General features: G+C 46.5%; 1 protein-coding gene across 2 annotated transcripts in view; it reads right to left on the bottom strand.

Annotated features, from left to right (window-relative positions):
• Positions 1–7,798, bottom strand: part of DHDDS (dehydrodolichyl diphosphate synthase subunit) — a 96,661-nt gene extending 88,863 nt beyond the window's left edge. The window contains exon 1 of one of the 2 annotated variants that reach the window (XM_040424244.1): positions 7,718–7,798. The gene's annotated coding sequence lies outside the window, so the exon portion shown is untranslated. The remainder of the gene's footprint in view (positions 1–7,717) is intronic. The other variant, XM_040424245.1, reaches the window with a different exon arrangement.
• Positions 7,799–24,281: the final 16,483 nt, after the last annotated feature.

The raw sequence follows: 24,281 nt of genomic DNA, 5'->3' as shown, positions 1-24,281 counted from the left end.
CGCAAAACACGGACACGGCAATGTGCGTTCCGCATTTTGCGGACCGCACATCACCGGCACTAATAGAATATGCCTATTCTTGTCCGCAATTGCGGACAAGAATACGACATGTTCTATTTTGTTCGGGAATGAAATTGCGGACCTGGAAGTGCGGGTCCGCAATTCCGTATCCGGGCAGAGAAATGAATGGGTCCACAATTCCGTTCCGCAAAATGCGGAACGAAATTACGGACGTGTGAATGGACCCTAAATGTAAGACAGCTTTCTAACTGTCTAACAGTTAAACCTTTTTTCTATGCCTGAAACTGGAGTAGAAAATGGTAAATGAGACAGGCCTGCTGACCCATCCACGCCCACTATTTTTTTTTTAAGACCTGGCGTGAGTGGGGAGACTAGTTGTTGCATCACAATCTGTGCCTAATATAGGCGTATTTTAGCTTAATAAATGACCCCCCCACACCCCAAGTATCTGAAAAGGACTAAAGGTGCTGACCCGAGTTTAGCAAGGTATATCAGATTAACTAACGAGGCGAACTGTATTTTTTCTTCCACCCTCTACCTGGTATAAACTCCACTTGTTCAACATTAACAAGGTGAGGCAAGAACTGTTTAGACACTATGGGGGTCATTTACTATAGGTCTCTGACAGTTTTCTGGCATTGAAAAGTTGCATATTTTGTCATATAAGTGCCAGCTTGCAAGAAAAATTTTAACTTAACTTTTTTTTTTTTTTAACAGAACTGCCAAATATTACAAAAAGGCGGTGGGGCGTGGGAGGAGGTGGGCTCTCAATGGAACTTCCACAGCACAACTCATTTAAAGGCTATCCCCCGCCGGTGGATTGAACCTTGCAACGGGGAGATGCAGCGGCGGCTGTGCGTGGATCAGGAGCTATGGGGGTGCCGTGGAGCGGGGAAAGTATAACCTATATGAGGTACCCGGGCATGGGGGGGTCATTATTGGGGTTGGATAACCCCTTTAACCCCTTCCTGACACATGACGTAATAGTACGTTATGGCGGCCAGTGCCCGCCCGATCACCGCAGGGGCCTGGCAGTCACTGATAGTCGGCCCCTTGCTGTAGCCGCTGACATCGCTGTAAAAGCCGATGCCAGCGGATTTAACCCTTCTATGCAGAGGTTAGCGCTGACCGCGACATAGAAGGGGTTTGCAGTCAGTGAGGGATCCCATCGAGTCCCCGCTCTGCAGTGACTGAGACCCAATGGGTGATAAGGCAGCCCGATGCCTTGCAGAGGCTGCCCAATGCCTTGCAAGGCATCGGGACCTGCCTTCTACAGAAGCCGAGGAGATCCAGCCCAATGAAAGATCCAAAGTCGATTCGCATAATACTTTTTTTGAATACTGTACGGAGCGAACGCTCCGTACAGTATTAGAATGTATTGGCTCAGATGAGCCGAAGATATTACTTCGAAGTTTTGCGAGACTTCGCATAATAACTTCATAAAATAATTTCTACTGTAAAAAAACATTTCCCGAACTCAGGTTCTGTTACAAGTGGTAGCTTGGTAAATATGGTAAAGTGGTAGATATGTCCCATAATACACCCCATCATATAAACACTGTAAAAAATAAATAAAAACTGTGCCCAAAAAAGCCATTTTAAATCACAAAAAGTGCAATACCAAGCGATAAAAAAGGCGTATGCCCCCCAAAATGGTACCAATCAAACCGTTGTCATCTCATCCCGCAAAAGAATGAGACCCTACCTAAGACAATCGGACAAAAAAATAAAAATAAAATAGATATATCTATCAATCACTCAGAATATGGAAAAACTAAAATATGATTTTTTTGTATCATAAATGCTATTATTGTGTTAAAGTGAAATAAATAAAAAAAAAGTAGACATATTAGGTATTGCCACATCCGTAACAACCAGCTCTATAAAATTATCATATGACCTAACCCCTCAGGTGAACACCATAAAAATAAATAAAAACTGTGCCAAAACAACCAATTTTTTGGCCACCTTGCCCCATAATGTGTAATAATGAATGATCATATGTACCCAAAAATGGTACCAATAAAAACGTCAACTCTTCCTGCAAAAAACAAGCCCCTGCACAAGACAATCGGCAGAAAAAATATGGCGTTCAGAAAATGGAGACACAAAAACATTTTTTTTTCCAAAATCGCTTTATTATGTAAAACTTAAACAAAGAAAGTAGACATATTTGATATCATTGCATCTGTAACAACCTGCTCTATAAAAACAGCACATAATCTAACCTGTCAGATGAACATTGTAAAAAACAAAAAGCTTAAACTGTGCCAGAACAGCAATTTCTGGTTACCTTGCCTCACAAAAAACTTAATATAGAGCGATCAAAAATCATATGTAGCCCAAAATAATATCAATAAAACTGTCACCTTATCCTGTAGTTTCCAAAATGGGGTAACTTTTTTGGAGTTTCTACTGTAGGATGCATCAGGGGGGCTTCAAATGGGACATGGTGTCTAAAAACCAGACCAGCAAAATCTGCCTTCCAAAAACCACACGGCGCACCTTTTCTTCTGTGCCCTGCGCCCTTACAGCAGTTTACCCCCACATATGTAGTGTTTCTCTAAACTGTGGAATCAGGGTAATAGATATTGAGTTTTGTTTGGCTGTTAACCCTTGATGTATTAAATGAAAAAAAACTGATTAAAATGGAAAATCTGCAAAAAAAAAGTTACATTTTAAAATTTCATCTCAATTTTCCTTTAATTCTTGTGGAATACCTAAAGGGTTAACAAAGTTTGTACAATCAGTTTTGAATAACTTAAAGGGAACCTGTCACCTGGATTTTGTGCATAGAGCTGGGGACATGGGCTGCTAGATGGCAACTAGCTCATCTGCAATACCCAGTCCCCATAGCTCTGTGTGCTTTTATTGTGTTAAAAAACAGTTTTGATCCATATGCAAATGACCTGATATGTGTCCTGTGTCCAGAGAGGAGTCAAGCGGAAAGGAGCCCAGCACCGCCCCGCGTACTCCGAATCTCCTCCTTGCTGGCTGACGTCACAGAGCTGGAGCGCCAAAATCTCGCGATGAGCGAGCTAGCGCATGCGTAGTTCGTTCCCTGTGCTGATGCCAGTACAGGGAATGAACATGATGCCGACACTGCGCATGCGCTAGCTCGCGCATCGCGAGATTTCGGCGCTCCAGCTCTGTGACGTCAGCCAGCAAGGAGGAGATTCGGAGTACGCGGGGCGGTGCTGGGCTCCTTTCTGCTTGACTCATCTCCGGACACAGGACTCATATCAGGTCATTTGCATATTGATCAAAAAGGTTTTTTAACACAATAAAAGAGCAGAGAGCTGTGGGGACTGGGTATTGCAGATGAGCTAGTGGCCATCTAGCAGCCCATGTCCCCAGCTCTATGCACAAAATCCTGGTGACAGGTTCCCTTTAAGGGGTGTAGTGTCTAAAATGGGAAAAAAGGAACATGCAACAGCACTCTGCAAACACAAATGAAGTACAATAATGCCATAATTATAGAAAATATTCTGATGCTAATACTATGCTTATTTTGCAAATTTGAGATTCTTGGCAAATACATTTTGTACATAATTATTTGGGCCCGTCTGCCACAGATTTCTAGCCATGGCAACGTGCACCTGCACATTGGGATGTGCTGACTCACCCCATTTTTTTGCAGTTGTACTGGAGCTGTCTAAAATGGGGTCATTTATGGGTGGTTTCTACTATGTGAGCCCCACAAAGTGACTTCAGAACTGGTCCTTAAAAAGTGGGTCTTGGAAATTTTAAAAAAATGTTTAAGAACTACCTCTAAAATTCTAAGCCTTCTAATGTCCCCAAAAAACTAAAATTACATTTACAAAATGATGCCATCATAAAAGTAGACATATGGGGAATGTTAAGTAATAAATATTTTATGCGGTATCACTTTGTTTTAAAAGCAGAGAAACTGCAAATTTTTGGTCAATTTGGGATTTTTTTCATTAACCACTTGCCATCCGGGCCATTTGCCCCCTTCCTGACCAGGCCAAATTTTGCAAAACTGACATATCTCACGTTATGTGGTAATAACTTTGGAACGCCTTTATTTATCCAAGTCATTCAGAGACTGTTTTCTCGTGACACATTGTACTTCATGATAGTCATAAATTTAAGTCAAAATATTTCACCTTTATTTATGAAAAAATCCCAAATTTACCCAAAAATTTGAAAAATTCGCAATTTTCTAAATTTCAATTTCTCTGCTTTTAAAACAGAAAGTGATACCTCATAAAATATTTATTATTTAACATTCCCCATATGTCTACTTTATGTTGGCATCATTTTGGAAATGTCATTTTATTTTTTTAGGACGTTAGAAGGCTTAGAAGTTTAGAAGCAATTCTTCAAATTTTTAAGAAAATTGCCAAAACCCACTTTTTAAGGACCAGTTCAGGTATGAAGTCACTTTGTGGGGCCTACATAGTGGATACCCCCATAAATGACCCCATTGTAGAAACTACACCCCTCAAGGTATTCAAAACCGATTTTACAAACTTTGTTAACCCTTTAGGCGTTCCACAAGAATTAAAGGAAAATGGAGATCGGCAGGGCGCAGAAGAAAAGGAACTCCACATGGTTTTTAGATGCCATGTCCCATTTGAAGCCCCCTGATGCCCCCTTACAGTAGAAACTCCCAAGAAGTGACCCCATTTTGGAAACTAGGGGATAAGGTGCCAGTTTTATTAGTACTATTTTTGGGTACATATGATTTTTTGATCATTCATTATAACACTTTATGGGGCAAGGTGACCAAAAAATTGGTTGTTTTAGCACAGTTTCTATTTATTTATTTTTACAGCGTTCACCTGAGGGGTTCAGTCAAGTGACATTTCTATAGAGCAGATTGTTACGGACGTGGCGATACCTAATATGTATACTTTTTCTCATTTATTAAAGTTTTACACAATAATAGCATTTTTGAAACAAAAAAATTATGTTTTAATGTGTCCATGTTCTGAGAGCTATAGGTTTTTTATTTTTTGAGAGATTTTCTTATGTAGGGGCTCATTTTTTGCGGGATGAGGTGACGGTTTCATTGGTACTATTTTGTGGGACATACGCATTTTTGATCACTTGGTGTTGCACCTTTTGTGATGCAAGGTGACAAAAATTGCTTGTTTTGACACAGTTTTTTTTTTTTTTTACGATGTTCACCCGAGGGGTTAGGTCATGTGATATTTTTATAGAGCTGGTTTTTACGGACGCGGCGATACCTAATATGTCTATTTTATTTTATTTTTTCTATTTTTAATTTTTTTTTTTATTCCTTACTTGGGAACTTTTTTTTTTTTACATGTGAAACTTTATTTTATTTTATTTTTTCAACCCTTTATTATTTTTTTTTTTTTTTACACTTTTCGTCCCCCATAAGGTCATACAAGACCTCTGGGGGACATTTGCTTCACTTTTTCTTTTTTTTTCACAGTTGATTTCTCCTGTAACTGGGGCTGACATAGTAGCCCCAGTTACAGTGGAAATGCACCCCTAGAGAGGCTGTACAGCAGCAATCTAGCGCTATACAGCCTCACAGCAGGGCTGATCGAGGTCTCTGAGAGACCTCACACAGCTCCTGCACACTCCGGTCACGGCGGTCACATGACCGCCGGGCCGGAACAGGAAGCGCACATTCCTTCTCTGCAGACACAGCGCTCGGTGAGCGCTGTGTCTGCAGCGATCGTGAAGGCAGGGACACCTGGGCACTGTCCCTGCCTTGTCTTAGGGTTGCCCTGCTGTCACTGACAGCAGGCAACCCGATCAGCAGCTGCACGATTAGCGTGCAGCTGCTATTTCTGACAGGACGTTCTAAAACGTGCAGTCAGAAATAGACGTCCACCCATAGGACGTTTATATCCTATGGGTGGACGGGAAGTGGTTAATAAAAGGTGAAATATATTGACTCAAATTTATGACCGAAGTACAATATGGGACGAGAAAACTATCTCAGAATGGCAGAGTGGTCCAACGTTACTACCACATAAAGTGATACATGTCAAATTTGCAAAAAAATGGCCTGGGCAGAAGGGGGCAAAAGGGTTTTCCCGTGATTTTAATACCGATGACAAGATTTTTAATACTGATAAGTCATCAGTATCTGATCACCCCAAGAACCCCCACAAATCAGCTGTTTGAGTAGACACCAATGCTCCTGTGAGCGCTGCGACCTTGTAGCTTAGCAAGCACAACGCCGTACATTGTATAGCGCTCAGCCTGAGGACAGGTCATCAGTATTAAAATCTTGAAAAACCCTTTTAATCAAAATGTATAAGACAACTTAAAGAGGACCTTTCATGGGTCCAGACTTTATAAGATAAGTAGCACGTTAGGTAGAGCATAAAGCAGGGATCCTATAGTGCTTACTATTATTCATGGGGCCGGCACAATCGCCCGTTGTGCCCTCTGGTATTTTCCCCGCGCAGTATGCTAATTACTAGCGTCAGAACAATGAGGAGGAGACCGAGTCTTTCTCAATGGGAGTCTCCTTCTACCTGGCTGCAGCGCTGTCCAATCGCAGAGCAGAGCGTCACAGCCAGGGAGAAAAAACCTCCCTGGCTGTGATGCTCTCCGCTGCGATTGGACAGCGCTGCAGCCAGGGAGAAGGAGACTCCCATTGAGAGACTCAGTCTCCTCCTCATTGTTCCGATACTCCTCATTAGAATACAAGGCGCCAAAATCAACAGGGGGCGGTCTTTCGGAAAAAAAAACAAAAAATAACAGCCATGTCATCAGTGGGGGCCACCCTATACGGAAACACCCTAATTAGACTTTTGCAAAACTGATTGACGGTCAAATAACGATTTGATCCATATGCAAATAACCTGAGATGAGTCCTGTCCCTGACTCCTCTCACATACAGGACTCATCTCAGATTTAATTTACATATGTATCAAATCGTTTTTTTGCACAATAAAAGCACACAGAGCTATGGGGACTGGGTATTGCGGATGTACTAGCGGCCATCTAGAAACCCATGTCCTCAGCTCTATACACAAAATCCAGGTGACAGGTTCCCTTTAAGGGCACCCTATTTAAAGTAGGGCAATAGACATATTTGGAGCAGAACCATGGTCACACAGCCCTCATGGAGGGGGTCATCCAGTTCAAAACATATACCAAGAACCTCATCTTCAGGTTTAGAATGTGTGCTTTAATGTAGAACATGATCTGCTATTTTCACTGTACAGTCAACAAAGAACATTTAACCCCTTGTACTGACCAGTGTACAGCTGGCACAAAAAAAAAACTAAAAAATAAAGCAGAACGCACAGCAGGTAGTGAGACCTAACAAAACATATCTGTCTACCCTGTGGCTCCGCCAACATGTCAATGGGCTACAAGAGAAGTGCAGCTAAACAGCACAGGCCGGGAAACACACAGGCAGTTTGGGGTGCAATATTTTTTAGCCAAAGCCAGACATGGATCCAGCAGGAAGAAGTCCTTCCTTTACATTTCTCATTCATTGGGTAAAGAAAAAAAACAGGTAAAGGACCAAAAACCGCAAGTGGGACTCCATCCTCAAAGCGACACAGGTGTTTTCTATACATCTACCCTGGCATGATATATCAGCAGCTATGCTGCGATTTGTAGTTCCAAAGCAGGGTACCAGGTAGTCTGTTGCTCCTGTGAAGTAATATAATAAACCGCCAGGTAGCGTATATCATTTCTATATAAACCCGTCTAGTACAAGAGGCCAAACCTTGCTATCCAAGTCTTCTCACCTTCTATCTATAAAAGACTTCCGCATTCACAGGCAGCCGAGGCCGCGCTCGAAACTGACCTCAGCAAGTCGCCGTCCTCATGACGTCATCACTCGGCTAGTCTGATTGGTGTAGAGATGAGTGGGAGTTCTGCTGCGGACCAATCATAGAAGGATGAGGTGTTGCGCGCGCTGGTCTTTGTGGGTAATGCGTCGCCCGTCTGTATTGGTCAGAATTGGGGCGGGAAGTGCGCTGTGTATTCCAGTGACCAGTCAGCTTGTCGTGTGTCGTCAGAGAAATGCGGGTTATACCAAGCTGATAGTAGTAGTATTCTGAGAGAGGCTTATGCTGGGGTCACTAAAATGTCCCTGGTAGATTTTTAGTAGAGAGTGAGTGTGCATGCAAGCATTTCTCTGCTTGGGGCCACGATTTTCGCTACCTATGCTATGAATGTGCTATACATATAATGGCAAAGAGAACAGCGTGAAAGGGATTGTTTCAGGAAAGACATTTGTGTTGCTAGTATATGCTGCTAATTCCCTGTGGGTTAGGCAACATGCACGCACACGTGTCTGTTTTTTAGTCCACAAAATATGGATGCTGTCTGTGTTGTTCACTACAATAATTTTTACGTCTAAGGCTGCGTTCACACGGGTGAGATTTCCGCGCGGGTGCAATGCGGTAGGTGAACGTATTGCACCCGCACTGAATCCCGACCCATTCATTTCAATGGAGCTGTTCAGATGAGCTGTGATTTTCACGCATCACTTGTGCGTTGCATGAAAATCGCAGCATGTTCTATATTCTGTTTTTCACGCAACGCAGGCCCCATAGAAGTGAATGGGGTTGCGGGAAAATCGCAAGCAAGTGCGGATGCGGTGCGATTTTTCACGCACGGTTGCTAGGAGACGATCGGGATGGAGACCCGATCATTATTATTTTCCCTTATAACATGGTTATAAGGGAAAATAATAGCATTCTGAGTACAGAATGCATAGTAAACTAGCGCTGGAGGGGTTAAAATTTTTTATTTAACTTACCTTAGTCCACTTGATCGTGTAGCCCGACATCTCCTTCTGTCTCCTTTGCTGAACAGGACCTGTGGTGAGCATTAATTACAGGTAAAGGACCTTTGGTGATGTCACTCCGGTCATCACATGATCTTTTACCATGGTGATGGATCATGTGATGACCGGAGTGACGTCACCACAGGTCCTTTACCTGTAATTAATGATCACCACAGGTCCTGTTCAGCAAAGGAGACAGAAGGAGATGCCGGGCTACGCGATCAAGTGGACTAAGGTGAGTTAAATTATTATTATTATTTTTTTAACCCCTCCAGCGCTAGTTTACTATGCATTCTGTATTCAGAATGCTATTATTTCCCCTTATAACTATGTTATAAGGGGAAATAATACAATCTACAGAACACCGATCCCAAGCCCGAACTTCTGTGAAGAAGTTCGGGTTTGGGTACCAAACATGCGCGATTTTTCTCACGCGAGTGCAAAACGCATTACAATGTTTTGCACTCGTGCAGAAAAATCGCGGGTGTTCCCGCAACGCACCCGCACATTTTCCTGCAACGCCCGTGTGAACCCAGCCTAAAAGTGTCACAAGTTCCCTTTCCTGTCCGGCTGTGCGACACAATTTTGGGGCACAGTTTCATGCCTGCAGTTGGACGGGGGCTGGGACTCCAACTCCGGCAAATTTACTTACATTTGCAAATGTTAGCTTAAAATTAAAACGACGCCAGACAGTTGCTGGCGTCGTTTTTACTCTGGGCCCATGCACTGCCACAGATGTGCCTAATTTATGAAGAAGCACATGCATCGTCATAAATTAGACAGATCTTACGGCAGCACAAGGGGGAAACTAAAACCGGCGTGAAAAAGCCAATCTAGGTAAATGTGCCCCATTGATTTCAATGGGTCCATGCTCTACAGTTTGTGGACTTATTCTGTAGAACATGTCCTATGCTTGGCCGAAAAATGCGTATGCAACACGGATAGTATCCGTATTTTGCAGACCACAAAATTAGTGTTGAGCAAACTTGTGTTTTAAGTTCTGCGTCCAATGTTCGGGTTATCGAAGAATTCCATTATGGATTCCAAATTCCGTTATGGTCCGTGGTAGTGGAATCCATAACAAGATTCTTCGATAACTGAACTTTTTATTTTTTATTTCTTTATTGTTTTCTCAGAGGGAGGACAATGACATATACAAATACAAAAAACACCAAATCTACATATTACACCTGCGGGATGTTACCACAGCAAAAACATACATAATACTAAAACATTAAAATATTGCTTAGCCTAGTACAGCGGTCCCCAACCGCCGGGCCACGGCCCAGGACCGGGCCCTGGGAGATAGTTTGCCGGGCCGCAGAGGAGAGAGGAGCGGAGACGCCAGGCGCATGCGCGGCTGACGCGTTCATCTTGCCAACATACGTGGAGACGGAGGGAAGGAATCCCTCCCTCCCATGACGCGGCCGCTGCAGAGCCCAATACAATGAGCGGGCTCTGAGGCGCCGCACCACTGCCACCAATGAATGTGTCTAATGATAAAGTAGGAGGAGGGACGGGGGAGGGTTTACCACTGCGCCGTCTCAGCTTGTGCTTGGCGAACGGCAGCAGCGGCGGCCTCCTCCTCCTCCTCCTGATTTTTGTGTTCTCAGACCAGTCCCCAGCCATTAGTGATCTGGAAAGCGCAGGTACCCACACACTGTCCCACAGATGTGGTCACCTATTATTAATCTGATGTACATGGTGCTATTACATTAGTACCCCATGTACCTCAGATTAAAAGTATGTGGCCCCCAAGCACCTCATCAAATATTGGGTTAACCATTAATGTGAGGTACACATAATAAGGTTTCTTACTATTAATGTGAGGCACATGCAGGTCCAAATTGATAAAACAATGTGTCTCATATTAACAGCATGATGCCATTAACCCCATGTTATCCATTATGTTAAGCGGGGTACTTGACGAGGTTGCTATTAATATGTGGCACATGGTTTCATCAATTTAGACTTCATGTGCCTCACATTAATAGCCAGTAACCTTATCATACTGTAGTAACCAACACCAGCCTACACATTAACCCCATGCTGCTCAATGTCCATTATGCCAGGAAGTACTCGCTGGTGTTACTATTAATATGAGGCACATGGCTTTATCAATTTAGACCTCTATTTGCTTCACATTAATAGTAAGTGACCCCATCAAGTACCTCCTCACATAATGGGCAATTGATACTTTGCAAAAAGTAAAAATTAAAAAATACTCACACGTTAACCCCATGCAACATGGGGTTAACGTGTGAGTATTTTTTTTTTTTCATGGTATCGAATTGGTGTTGCAATACTTTTTTTTGGAGTCACATTTAAATAATAAATGTAATCCTTATATAGTGTTATATATTTTAACCACCTCCGGACCGCCGTACGCAGCGACGCGTCCTGGAGGTGGTTGATTGATTCCGACTGGACGCGCCGAGACGCGAGATTTCCTGTGAACGTGCGCACACAGGCGCGCGCGCTCACAGGAACGGAAGGTAAGAGAGTGGATCTCCAGCCTGCCAGCGGCGATCGTTCGCTGGCAGGCTGGAGATGTGATTTTTTTAACCCCTAACAGGTATATTAGACGCTGTTTTGATAACAGCGTCTAATATACCTGCTACCTGGTCCTCTGGTGGTCCCCTTTGTTTGGATCGACCACCAGAGGACACAGGTAGCTCAGTAATATGTTGCACCAAGCACCACTACACTACACCCCCCCCCCCCCCCCCGTCACTTATTAACCCCTTATTCACCCTTGATCACCCCATATAGACTCCCTGATCACCCCCTGTCATTGATTACCCCCCTGTCATTGATCAGCCCCCTGTAAAGCTCCATTTAGACGTCCGCATGATTTTTACGGATCCACTGATAGATGGATCGGATCCGCAAAACGCATACGGACGTCTGAATGGAGCCTTACAGGGGCGTGATCAATGACTGTGGTAATCACCCCATATAGACTCCCTGATCACCCCCCTGTCATTGATTACCCCCCTGTCATTGATCATCCCCCTGTAAAGCTCCAGTTAGACGTCCGCATGATTTTTACGGATCCACTGATAGATGGATCGGATCCGCAAAATGCATACGGACGTCTGAATGGAGCCTTACAGGGGCGTGATCAATGACTGTGGTGATCACCCCATTTAGACTCCCTGATCACCCCCCTGTCATTGATTACCCCCCTGTCATTGATCACACCCCTGTAAAGCTCCATTTAGACGTCCACATGATTTTTACGGATCCACTGATAGATGGATCGGATCCGCAAAACGCATACGGACGTCTGAATGGAGCCTTACAGGGGCGTGATCAATGACTGTGGTGATCACCCCATATAGACTCCCTGATCACCCCCCTGTCATTGATTACCCCCCTGTCATTGATCACACCCCTGTAAAGCTCCATTCAGACGTCCGCATGATTTTTACGGATCCACTGATAGATGGATCGGATCCGCAAAACGCATACGGACGTCTGAATGGAGCCTTACAGGGGCGTGATCAATGACTGTGGTGATCACCCCATATAGACTCCCTGATCACCCCCCTGTCATTGATTACCCCCCTGTCATTGATCACCCCCCTGTAAAGCTCCATTTAGACGTCCGCATGATTTTTACGGATCCGCAAAACGCATACGGACGTCTGAATGGAGCCTTACAGGGGCGTGATCAATGACTGTGGTGATCACCCCATATAGACTCCCTGATCACCCCCCTGTCATTGATCACACCCCTGTAAAGCTCCATTCAGACGTCCGCATGATTTTTACGGATCCACTGATAGATGGATCGGATCCCCAAAACGCATACGGACGTCTGAATGGAGCCTTACAGGGGCGTGATCAATGACTGTGGTGATCACCCCATATAGACTCCCTGATCACCCCACTGTCATTGATTACCCCCCTTTCATTGATCACACCCCTGTAAAGCTCCATTCAGACGTCCGCATGATTTTTACGGATCCACTGATAGATGGATCGGATCCGCAAAACGCATACGGACGTCTGAATGGAGCCTTACAGGGGCGTGATCAATGACTGGGGTGATCACCCCATATAGACTCCCTGATCACCCCCCTGTCATTGATTACCCCCCTGTCATTGATCACCCCCCTGTAAGGCTCCATTCAGAAATTTTTTTGGCCCAAGTTAGCGGAAATTATATATTTTTTTCTTACAAAGTCTCATATTCCACTAACTTGTGTCAAAAAATAAAATCTCACATGAACTCACCATACCCCTCACGGAATCCAAATGCGTAAAATTGTTTAGACATTTATATTCCAGACTTCTTCTCACGCTTTAGGGCCCCTAGAATGCCAGGGCAGTATAAATACCCAACATGTGACCCCATTTCGGAAAGAAGACACCCCAAGGTATTCCGTGAGGGGCATATTGAGTCCATGAAAGATTGAAATTTTTGTCCCAAGTTAGCGGAAAGGGAGACTTTGTGAGAAAAAAAAAAAAAAAAATCAATTTCTGCTAACCTTTGCCAAAAAAAATAAATTTCTATGAACTCGCCATGCCCCTCATTGAATACCTTGGGGTGTCTTCTTTCCAAAATGGGGTCACATGTGGGGTATTTATACTGCCCTGGCATTCTAGGGGCCCTAAAGCGTGAGAAGAAGTCTGGGATCCAAATGTCTACAAATGCCCTCATAAAATGAATGTGGGCCCCTTTGCGCATCTAGGCTGCAAAAAAGTGTCACACATGTGGTATCGCCGTACTCAGGAGAAGTTGGGCAATGTGTTTTGGGGTGTCATTTTACATATACCCATGCTGGGTGAGATAAATATCTTGGTCAAATGCCAACTTTGTATAAAAAAATGGGAAAAGTTGTCTTTTGCCGAGATATTTCTCTCACCCAGTGTCATGGTCTTAACTTCTTGCTGTTCTCCTTCGTTTGACATGTGCTGGCGGCCATCTTGGTTTCTGGGTTTCTTGTAGCCTTCCACCCTGCGGCTCCTCCTTTCCACTGGGAGGAGCTGGATGCCTAGCTCATATATATAGGAGGTCTGTGGCTTCAGTTCCTTGCTTGGTCCTCCTGTGTTCACATGCTTCTAAGACTGCTGCTGCTTCTGGTTCCTGATCCTGGCTTCGTCTGACTACCCTGCTGGTTCCTGATCCTGGCTTCGTCTGACTACCCTGCTGGTTCCTGATCCTGGCTTCGTCTGACTACCCTGCTGGTTCCTGATCCTGGCTTCGTCTGACTACCCTGCTGGTTCCTGATCCTGGCTTCGTCTGACTACCCTTCTGGTTCCTGATCTCTGGCCTCTCAAAGACTCTGCTTCGGTTTCACCATTCGTTTGGACTTTTGCTTTACAGCTTTATTTTCAATAAAGCCTTCTTATTTTCACTTATCTCTTGTTGTACGTCTGGTTCATGGTTCCGTGACATTAGGACCAAGCCATGAGTTCTGACGGTACAGGGCCATCCTCGCTACCCATGCTGGTTGCCAGACTTGATCAGCAGGATCACCTGTTGGGTCGGTTCGCTGTGGCGTTGCAAACCCTGCTTGAACGCACGGCTCATTTCGCTCCCGTTGCCGATGGGTCGGTTGTCGCTCCTACTGCCGCTCCGGTTGTTGCGCCAGAGTCTACCCCGACACCTGTTGTTGCGCCTGCGGTGTTTCGGGGTATGACCGGTTCTGCCCCTCTTCCACAGCGCTTTGGGGGAGAGCCAACTCAGTGCCGAGGTTTCCTTAACCAGGTGGGCATTTATTTTGAGTTGCTGCCACATGCCTTTCCTACTGAGAGATCAAAGGTGGGCTTCTTGATCTCGCTGCTCTCGGACAAGGCCTTGGCCTGGGCCAGCCCTTTATGGGAGAACAACAATCCGGTGGTTGCCGAGTTTTCCGGTTTTGTTGCTTCTCTTCGGAAGGTATTCGATGTGCCGGCTCGTGCTGCCTCTGCCCCGAAGCTCCTTATGTCCATCAGACAGGGTTCACGATCCGTAGCTGAATATGCCATTGAGTTTCGTACCCTGGCAGCAGAGGTGGGCTGGAATAATGAGGCTCTGGTCGCTGCTTTCTCTCATGGTCTCTCGGATGCCTTGAAGGATGAGGTTGCAGCTAAGGACCTACCAGTGGAGCTCGAGTCTCTTATTTCTTTCCTGATTTTGATTGACACCAGACTCAGGGAGAGACCTTCCTTTAAGGAGAGCCTGCGGAGGTCTTCTAACAGATTGGCGCCTACGTTTGCTGTCCCACCCGTGCCTCCCTCTCCTCCCACGCCTCCTGGGGATGACTTGTCTGGGGGTGAACCCATGCAGCTGGGGTTTGCTCGCCTGTTCGAGGGGGAGAGGGTACTCCGGAGACGCGAGGGTCGATGCATGTACTGTGGTCTCGGTGGGCATTTTCGGTTGGCATGTCCGAACCGTCCGGGAACTGCTCGTACCTGAGATCCTGTCGGGGGCAGATCTTGGGTGGAGTCTCCTCGTCCCCGGTTTCCCGTGTTGACAAACCACTGATCACTGTTGTCCTCTCCTGGGTCGGGGGCTCGGTGACGACCCAGGCGTTGGTGGACTCTGGTGCTGGTGGTTTGTTCATTGATAGTGTGTTCGCTGCCGCCAATTCCATTCCTCTGCAGGCTCGAGGTTCCCCACTGGCTCTTGAGGCGATAGACGGCAGACCCCTTCTGTCGTCACACGTGACTCATGAGACCCTTCCAGTGGGGATAGCCATTGGTGCCGTTCACAGAGAGTCGGTCTGCCTCCAGGTTATTTCGTCTCCACACTACTCGGTGGTCTTGGGGTACCCCTGGCTCCAGAAGCATAATCCGACTTTCGATTGGAGATCGGCCGAGATCCTCTCGTGGTCACCGCAGTGTGGGGCTAGTTGCATCCATGGGTCTGTCAAGTTGCTGTGTACTTCCTCGGACTCTCTGTTGCCTCCTGAATACGAGGAGTACCGGGATGTATTCGATAAGGTGCGCGCGGTTGCCCTACCTCCGCACCGCCCATACGATTGTGCCATAGAGTTACAACCTGGTGTCGTTCCTCCTCGTGGCAAAGTCTATCCACTGTCGGTAGCGGAGAATGAGGTCATGGAGGAGTACGTGAGGGAGGCGCTTTCACGCGGACACATTCGCAAATCCTCGTCCCCGGCAGGGGCTGGATTTTTCTTTGTGAAAAAGAAGGGCGGTGAGTTGAGGCCTTGCATCGATTACAGGGGTCTCAATCGCATCACGATCAAGAACGCTTACCCGATACCCTTGATTTCCGAGCTGTTCGATCGCCTTAAAGGGGCCACGGTCTTTACCAAACTCGACCTGAGGGCGGCATATAACCTGGTAAGGATCAAGGCGGGCGATGAGTGGAAGACCGCGTTTAACACCAGGACCGGTCATTATGAATCCTTGGTTATGCCCTTTGGGTTGTGCAATGCGCCCGCAGTCTTTCAGGAATTCATCAACGATGTTTTCCGTGACCTGTTGCAGCAGTGTGTGGTGGTCTATTTGGATGACATCTTGGTATATTCTGAATCCATGGAGGCCCACATTCTGGATGTCAGACGAGTGTTGCAACGGTTACGAGAGAACAAGCTGTTCGGTAAGCTTGAGAAATGCGAATTTCACTGATCCCAGGTAACCTTCTTAGGTTACATCATTTCCGCTGAGGGGTTCTCCATGGATCCTGAGAAGGTTTCGGCTGTCTTACAGTGGCCCCAGCCCAGTGGTCTTCGTTCCCTGCAGCGCTTTTTGGGCTTCGCCAATTATTATCGGAAGTTCATCAGGGACTTTTCCATGCTGGCCAAGCCTCTCACGGATCTGACCAGGAAGGGCAGTAATTCCCAGGTCTGGCCGCTCGAGGCCATCCGAGCTTTTGAGGCCCTAAAGTCCGCTTTTGTGTCGGCTCCGATTCTGTCGCATCCCAACCCTGGGTTGCCCTTTGTCCTCGAGGTGGACGCGTCTGAGACGGGAGTAGGCGCCCTTCTGTCTCAGCGTAGAACACCAGAGGGTCCTCTGCTTCCTTGTGGGTTTTACTCCCGGAAACTGTCTTCCGCGGAGTGCAACTATCAGATTGGTGACAGGGAGTTATTGGCCATCGTGCAGGCCCTTAAAGAATGGAGGCACTTGCTCGAGGGTTCGGTGGTTCCGGTTCTCATCCTGACGGACCATAAGAATCTGACCTACCTTTCTGAGGCCAAGAGATTGACACCACGTCAGGCCAGATGGGCTCTGTTCTTGTCACGTTTTAATTACGTGGTCTCCTACCTACCCGGTTCCAAGAACATCAGGGCGGATGCCCTATCACGGCAGTACTCCGAGCTGTCCAGGGAAGAGTCGATTCCGACTTCGGTCATACCTCCGAATCAGATCCTGGCCGCCATTCGCACCAGCCTGACCTCTCCCCTGGGTGAGCAGATTTTGGCGGCTCAATCTGGTGCTCCCTCTGGGAGACCCAACGGCAGATGTTTTGTGCCTGAAGAGTTGCGCACTCGGTTGTTGCGAACCTACCATAACTCCAAGACCGCGGGGCATCCTGGAAAGAATCAGCTGTCCTGGGCTGTTTCACGTCTGTTCTGGTGGCCTTCCCTACGTTCCGACATCGCCGCATATGTAGCGGCATGCTCCGTTTGTGCCCAGAGTAAGTCCCCTCGGCACCTTCCGTTGGGCCTTCTGCAACCCATAGCCACCGGGGAGCGCCCATGGTCACACCTGGGGATGGATTTCATTGTGGACCTCCCTGCATCCCGAGGCCATACGGTCATTCTCATGATTGTGGATCGGTTTTCCAAAATGTGCCACTGTGTTCCTCTCAAGAAGTTACCCTCTGCACAAGAGTTGGCCACGATTTTTGCCAGGGAGGTCTTCCGGTTGCACGGTTTGCCCAAGGAGATTGTGTCGGATCGGGGGAGTCAGTTTGTGTCCAGGTTCTGGCGCGCCTTTTGCTCCCAGTTGGGGATTCATCTCTCCTTCTCCTCGGCCTACCATCCTCAGTCCAATGGGGCCGCAGAACGATCCAATCAGGCCTTGGAGCAATTCCTTCGTTGCTATGTCTCCGATCACCAAGACAATTGGGTTGACCTTCTGCCTTGGGCTGAGTTTGCCAGGAACACGGCGGTGAACTCTTCCTCTGGGACGTCTCCCTTCATGGCCAATTATGGGTTCCAACCTGCCGTGTTACCGGAGGTATTCTCTCCCCAGGATATTCCGGCTGTGGAGGATCACCTTTCCGTCCTACGTGCTTCTTGGGTACAGACCCAGAAGTCCCTTGAGGCCTCTGCGCAGCGCCAGAGACTCCAGGCTGATCGCAGACGAGCGCCTGCTCCTTCCTACCAGGTCGGAGACCGTGTATGGTTGTCCACCCGCAACCTCAACCTTCGAGTGCCCACTCCCAAGCTGGCGCCTCGCTTTGTTGGTCCCTTCCGAGTGCTTCGCAGGGTAAACCCGGTAGCCTATGCCCTTGCGCTTCCTCCTGGCATGCGGATCTCTAACGTGTTTCATGTCTCCCTGTTGAAGCCACTGGTGTGTAATCGTTTCACTTCCTCGGTTCCTCGGCCTCGTCCGGTCCGAGTGGGCAATCATGAGGAGTATGAGGTGAGCAATATCCTGGACTCACGCCTGGTCCGCGGTCGGGTGCAGTTTTTGGTCCATTGGCGTGGTTATGGTCCAGAGGAGCGTTCCTGGGTTTCCTCCGCAGATGTCCATGCTCCTGCCTTGCTCCGAGCCTTCCACGCACGCTTCCCTCAGAAACCGTTTTTTGCTCCGCGGAGGAGGGGCCCTTGAGGGGGAGGTACTGTCATGGTCTTACCTTCTTGCTGTTCTCCTTCGTTTGACATGTGCTGGCGGCCATCTTGGTTTCTGGGTTTCTTGTAGCCTTCCACCCTGCGGCTCCTCCTTTCCACTGGGAGGAGCTGGATGCCTAGCTCATATATATAGGAGGTCTGTGGCTTCAGTTCCTTGCTTGGTCCTCCTGTGTTCACATGCTTCTAAGACTGCTGCTGCTTCTGGTTCCTGATCCTGGCTTCGTCTGACTACCCTGCTGGTTCCTGATCCTGGCTTCGTCTGACTACCCTGCTGGTTCCTGATCCTGGCTTCGTCTGACTACCCTGCTGGTTCCTGATCCTGGCTTCGTCTGACTACCCTTCTGGTTCCTGATCTCTGGCCTCTCAAAGACTCTGCTTCGGTTTCACCATTCGTTTGGACTTTTGCTTTACAGCTTTATTTTCAATAAAGCCTTCTTATTTTCACTTATCTCTTGTTGTACGTCTGGTTCATGGTTCCGTGACACCCAGCATGAGTATATGTAAAAAGACACCCCAAAACACATTCCCCAACTTCTCCTGAATACGGCGATACCACATGTGTGACACTTTTTTGCAGCCTAGGTGGGCAAAGGGGCCCACATTCCAAAGAGCACCTTTAGGATTTCACAGGTCATTTACCTACTTACCACACATTAGGGCCCCTGGAAAATGCCAGGGCAGTATAACTACCCCACAAGTGACCCCATTTTGGAAAGAAGACACCCCAAGGTATTCCGTGAGAGGCATGGCGAGTTCCTAGAATTTTATATTTTTTGTCACAAGTTAGCGGAAAATGATGATTTTTTATTATTTTTTTTCCTTACAAAGTCTCATATTCCACTAACTTGTGACAAAAAATAAAACTTCCATGAACTCACTATGCCCATCACGAAATACCTTGGGGTGTCTTCTTTCCAAAATGGGGTCACTTGTGGGGTAGTTATACTGCCCTGGCATTCTAGGGGCCCAAATGTGTGGTAAGAAGTTTGAAATCAAAATGTGTAAAAAATGACCAGTGAAATCCGAAAGGTGCTCTTTGGAATATGGGCCCCTTTGCCCACCTAGGCTGCAAAAAAGTGTCACACATGTGGTATCTCCGTATTCAGGAGAAGTTGGAGAATGTGTTTTGGGGTGTCATTTTACATATACCCATGCTGGGTGAGAGAAATATCTTGGCAAAAGACAACTTTTCCCATTTTTTTATACAAAGTTGTCTTTTGCCAAGATATTTCTCTCACCCAGCATGGGTATATGTAAAATGACACCCCAAAACACATTCCCCAACTTCTGAATACGGAGATACCACATGTGTGACACTTTTTTGCAGCCTAGGTGGGCAAAGGGGCCCACATTCCAAAGAGCACCTTTCGGATTTCACCGGCCATTTTTTACAGAATTTGATTTCAAACTCCTTACCACACATTTGGGCCCCTAAAATGCCAGGGCAGTATAACTACCCCACAAATGACCCCATTTTGGAAAGAAGACACCCCAAGGTATTCGCTGATGAGCATAGTGAGTTCATGGAAGTTTTTATGTTTTGTCACAAGTTAGTGGAATATGAGACTTTGTAAGAAAAAAAAAAAAAATCATCATTTTCCGCTAACTTGTGACAAAAAATAAAAAGTTCTATGAACTCACTATGCCCATCAGCGAATACCTTAGGGTGTCTACTTTCCGAAATGGGGTCATTTGTGGGGTGTTTGTACTGTCTGGCCATTGTAGAACCTCAGGAAACATGACAGGTGCTCAGAAAGTCAGAGCTGCTTCAAAAAGCGGAAATTCACATTTTTGTACCATAGTTTGTAAACGCTATAACTTTTACCCAAACCATTTTTTTTTTTTACCCAAACATTTTTTTTTTTATCAAAGACATGTAGAACAATAAATTTAGAGCAAAATGTATATATGGATGTCGTTTTTTTTGCAAAATTTTACAACTGAAAGTGAAAAATGTCATTTTTTTGCAAAAAAAACGTTAAATTTCGATTTAAAAACAAAAAAAGTAGAAATGTCAGCAGCAATGAAATACCACCAAATGAAAGCTCTATTAGTGAGAAGAAAAGGAGGTAAAATTCATTTGGGTGGTAAGTTGCATGACCAAGCAAAAAACGGTGAAAGTAGTGTAGGTCAGAAGTGTAAAAAGTGGCCTGGTCTTTCAGGGTGTTTAAGCTATGGGGGCTGAGGTGGTTAATATGCACCTTGTGTTTTGTCGTGCACGTGAATCAGTCAGCGCCGACCAGCACCCCCATAAACCCCGCCCACCCCCTAAGCCCCGCCCCAGAACCCCCCCACCCCACCCGGTCCCTGGAAAAATTGTCTTACATGAAACTGGTCCTTGGTGCAAAAAAGGTTGGGGACCACTGGCCTAGTAGGCCAGCAAAAATGCTAAGAAATGTATGAATGCTGGTCTCCCTCCTCCCGTTTTATGCCGAGTATGGCTAATTCCATCGTGGGGGAAAGTTTAATATTGGTTCTTGACATTATAACCTGAAAAATACTTTGCCAGAAACTATTAATAACCGGACAGCTCCATAACATATGAACATATCCAGCCTCCGGGCAAAGGCATTTCAAACAACAGAATTATTTCTCTTTATTCTTGTACATTTTGGAGAGGAGTTCTGGAGTGTAATATAGCCGATGTCCGATTTTAAACTGTATCAGCCGATGTTGGCTAGAGAGGGAGGCCTTTTTAATGTTATGATATACTTCACACCACTGAAGTATATTACATAACCCTAAATCGGCTTCCCATTTTCCAACACTTTCAAATTTAATAACCGTGCCTAAATCCTTTTGTAATCTAGCTTATATTTGTGAAACCTTCATTTCTTTCCCATATGACGTGTAGCATAAGACTAAAAGGGACTGCGTGGGAGTCTTTTGAAAAATTTTATTCCGCGTATGTGCAAATGCATGCATAAGTTGTGCATATCTATAACGATTTAAAACCGCAATTGGTGTCTCGTGAAATATTTCCGCTATGGGTTTTAATTTACCTACTGTGCAAATGTGTGACACCGTCGTGATCCCTCTCCAACTCCAATAATTATTTTCGTTATAATTGGCCTAAAAAAATATTGGCCCAGAGCGGGGTGAACTCTAGGGCATATGTAACCTTCAAAATGGATTTTGTCTTATTCCATACTTTCTGCAGCATTATGCTTATGGGGCAGGTGTTTTCCCTGCGACCAAACAGCCGGCCTCCAATGTGCTAAATATGTTCTGTATAGGACACTTATGTTGTTCAATAAGGTACGATAACAAAAAACTATCCCCGGTATTGATACACCATTGCAATTGAGAGCACAAATAGTATCCCTGAAAATATGGGAAGCCAAGGCCACCTTCGATTTCAGCTAGCCACAGATATCTCAGTTTGATACGGACCCTTTTCCTGCCCCATATCAGATCGTTGATCATTCTCTCCATCAAGTTGAAGAAGTTATCCTCAATCCAGATGGGGCAGGGACCAATCACATACAGTATCAATGGCAGCAAAATAATTTTGACCAATGCGATTCTATTGATCTGTGAGAGGGGAAGTTTCTGCCAGACCCTAACCTTCTCCTTTATTTAATGTAATGTTTAGTCTGTTATAATCACTTAGCGACCCGCCAATCTTTATCCCCAAGTACTCAATATGGTCCAATGGTGATATCACTTTTACTTTGATATTGCTTTGTGGAGGAGATCGATTCAGAGGAAGGAGGATGGATTTAGACCAGTTTATCTCATAGCCTGCAACCAGACCAAACTCATCAATTGTCTGCATAACACGAGGGACACTTCTCCATCCATCATGTAAATACAGCAATATAACGTCCGCATATAAACTGATCTTATCCCCTACCCCATTTCCTCCAAATCCCACAATTTCATCATCGGCTCTAATCCTACAAGCAAGGGGCTCCATAAAGATTGCAAAGGGTAATGGAGAAAGCGGGCAACCCTGTCGGGTACCACGCTGCAGGAGAATGGCTGGGGAGATCACCCCGTTGATGTTGACTCTAGCTATTGTACCATTGTATAACATTCGGACCCAATCAATAAAACTTTTCCCCATATTCATCCTATACATAGTCTGCCATAGGAAGGACCACTCCACCCTGTCGAATGCCTTGGCGGCGTCCAAAGACAGGATGGAGCAGTCCTCCCCCCCTCCTATCTGTATATTCAAAAACATCCTACGTATATTCGTCTGAATCTGTCGCCCAGGGATAAACCCCGTCTGGTCTACATGTACTAACCTCTTTATTACTTTTTTTTATCTATTTGCGAGGACTTTGGCGACTATCTTATAGTCTGAGTTAAGTAATGATATGGGTCGGTATGCTTCCACTTTGTTTCCATCTTTCCCTCTCTTCAAAATCAATGTAATGATTGCCTCCATTAATGATGGGGTCAATTTCCCTTCAATGTGGAATTCGTTTAGTACCTGCAATAGTCCTGGCAGGAGTACCTCCCCATGGCACTTGTATATGCCAAACGGGAGGCCATCCGACCCAGGCACTGGAGACCCCTGAATTCCAGATACAATCTCCTGCAACTCGCTCAGAAGAATTGGGGAGTTCAGGAGTTCCGAGTCCTGTTCTGCAAGTGCAGGAATCTTAACTTTCTGCAAACAATCTTCTATAAGTGCCTCGTTGTCATTTGTCTCGGAGCGGTATAGGGTAGGGGTGGGCGATATGCGATAAAAATTTGTGCATATCGCCGGACCGCGATATGACCAAGGAGCGGTAGTGAATGATCGCGCTCTCGGCGCACCCCATGTTCTCCTGAGCCGGCACAGTGGAGAAGGAGGAAGTCCCTCCCTCCCCACTGTGCGCGGCTGCCGCTGGCCACTAATAAGAACAGAGGAGGAGGAGGGGAGGGACTGTGGCCACTGCGCCACCAATGAATGCCTGAATACCAACGTAGCGTTCATGTGCCGGCCATATCCCGGCCCCTATGACTGCACGCTGCGATCTGCCGCAATTAACCCCTTAGTTGAGGGGTTAATCGCAAGGATCACAGCGTCCTGTCAGAGGTCGGGTGCCGGGAATGTTCTTCAGTCTCTGCATTGGTGGCAGTGGGCAGTTCCGATTAGAGTCCCAGCAGTGTAATGCTGGGGCTCCGATTGGTTACCATGGCAGCCAGGACGCTACTAAAGACCTGCCATGGTATGTTAGTCAGCAGCATTATACTCACGTGCGCCGTGGCCGCCGGTCGCTCCTTCTTCTGTCTGTGCGACGCATTGCTAATGCTTATAGCATTAGCAATGCGCTGCACAGACCTATGAGAAGAAGGAGCGCCCGGCGGCCACGGCGCATGTGAGTATAATGCTGCTCACTAACATACCATGGCAGCCAGGACGTGAGTAGCGTCCTGGCTGCCATGGTAACCGATCGGAGCCCCAGCATTACACTGCTGGGACTCCGATCGGAACTGCCCACTGCCACCAATGATGGGGGGAAGAAGGGGGACCCTGTGGCCACTGCCACCAATGATTAATACTGGGGAGTGAGGGGGGGTGGGTTTGAGTTACCAGAGGGGGCTGATAAGAGGGAGAGGCTGGGGGGCGTATCAGGAGCTGGGGGGCACATGAGAGGCTGGGGGGCTGATCAGAGGCTGGGGGGCACATGAGAGGCTGGGGTGCACATGAGAGGCTGGCTGCCATGGTCAGCTCCCTGCTGTGTGTACTATGCACAGGGCAGCAGGGAGAGTATAAAGTCCTATTCATCCTAATAGAGCTC

This window comes from Bufo bufo, chromosome 3 (genome assembly GCF_905171765.1).
Source record: "Bufo bufo chromosome 3, aBufBuf1.1, whole genome shotgun sequence".
Taxonomy (NCBI): Eukaryota; Metazoa; Chordata; class Amphibia; order Anura; family Bufonidae; genus Bufo; species Bufo bufo.
This window is presented reverse-complemented; position numbering and strand designations above follow the sequence as displayed.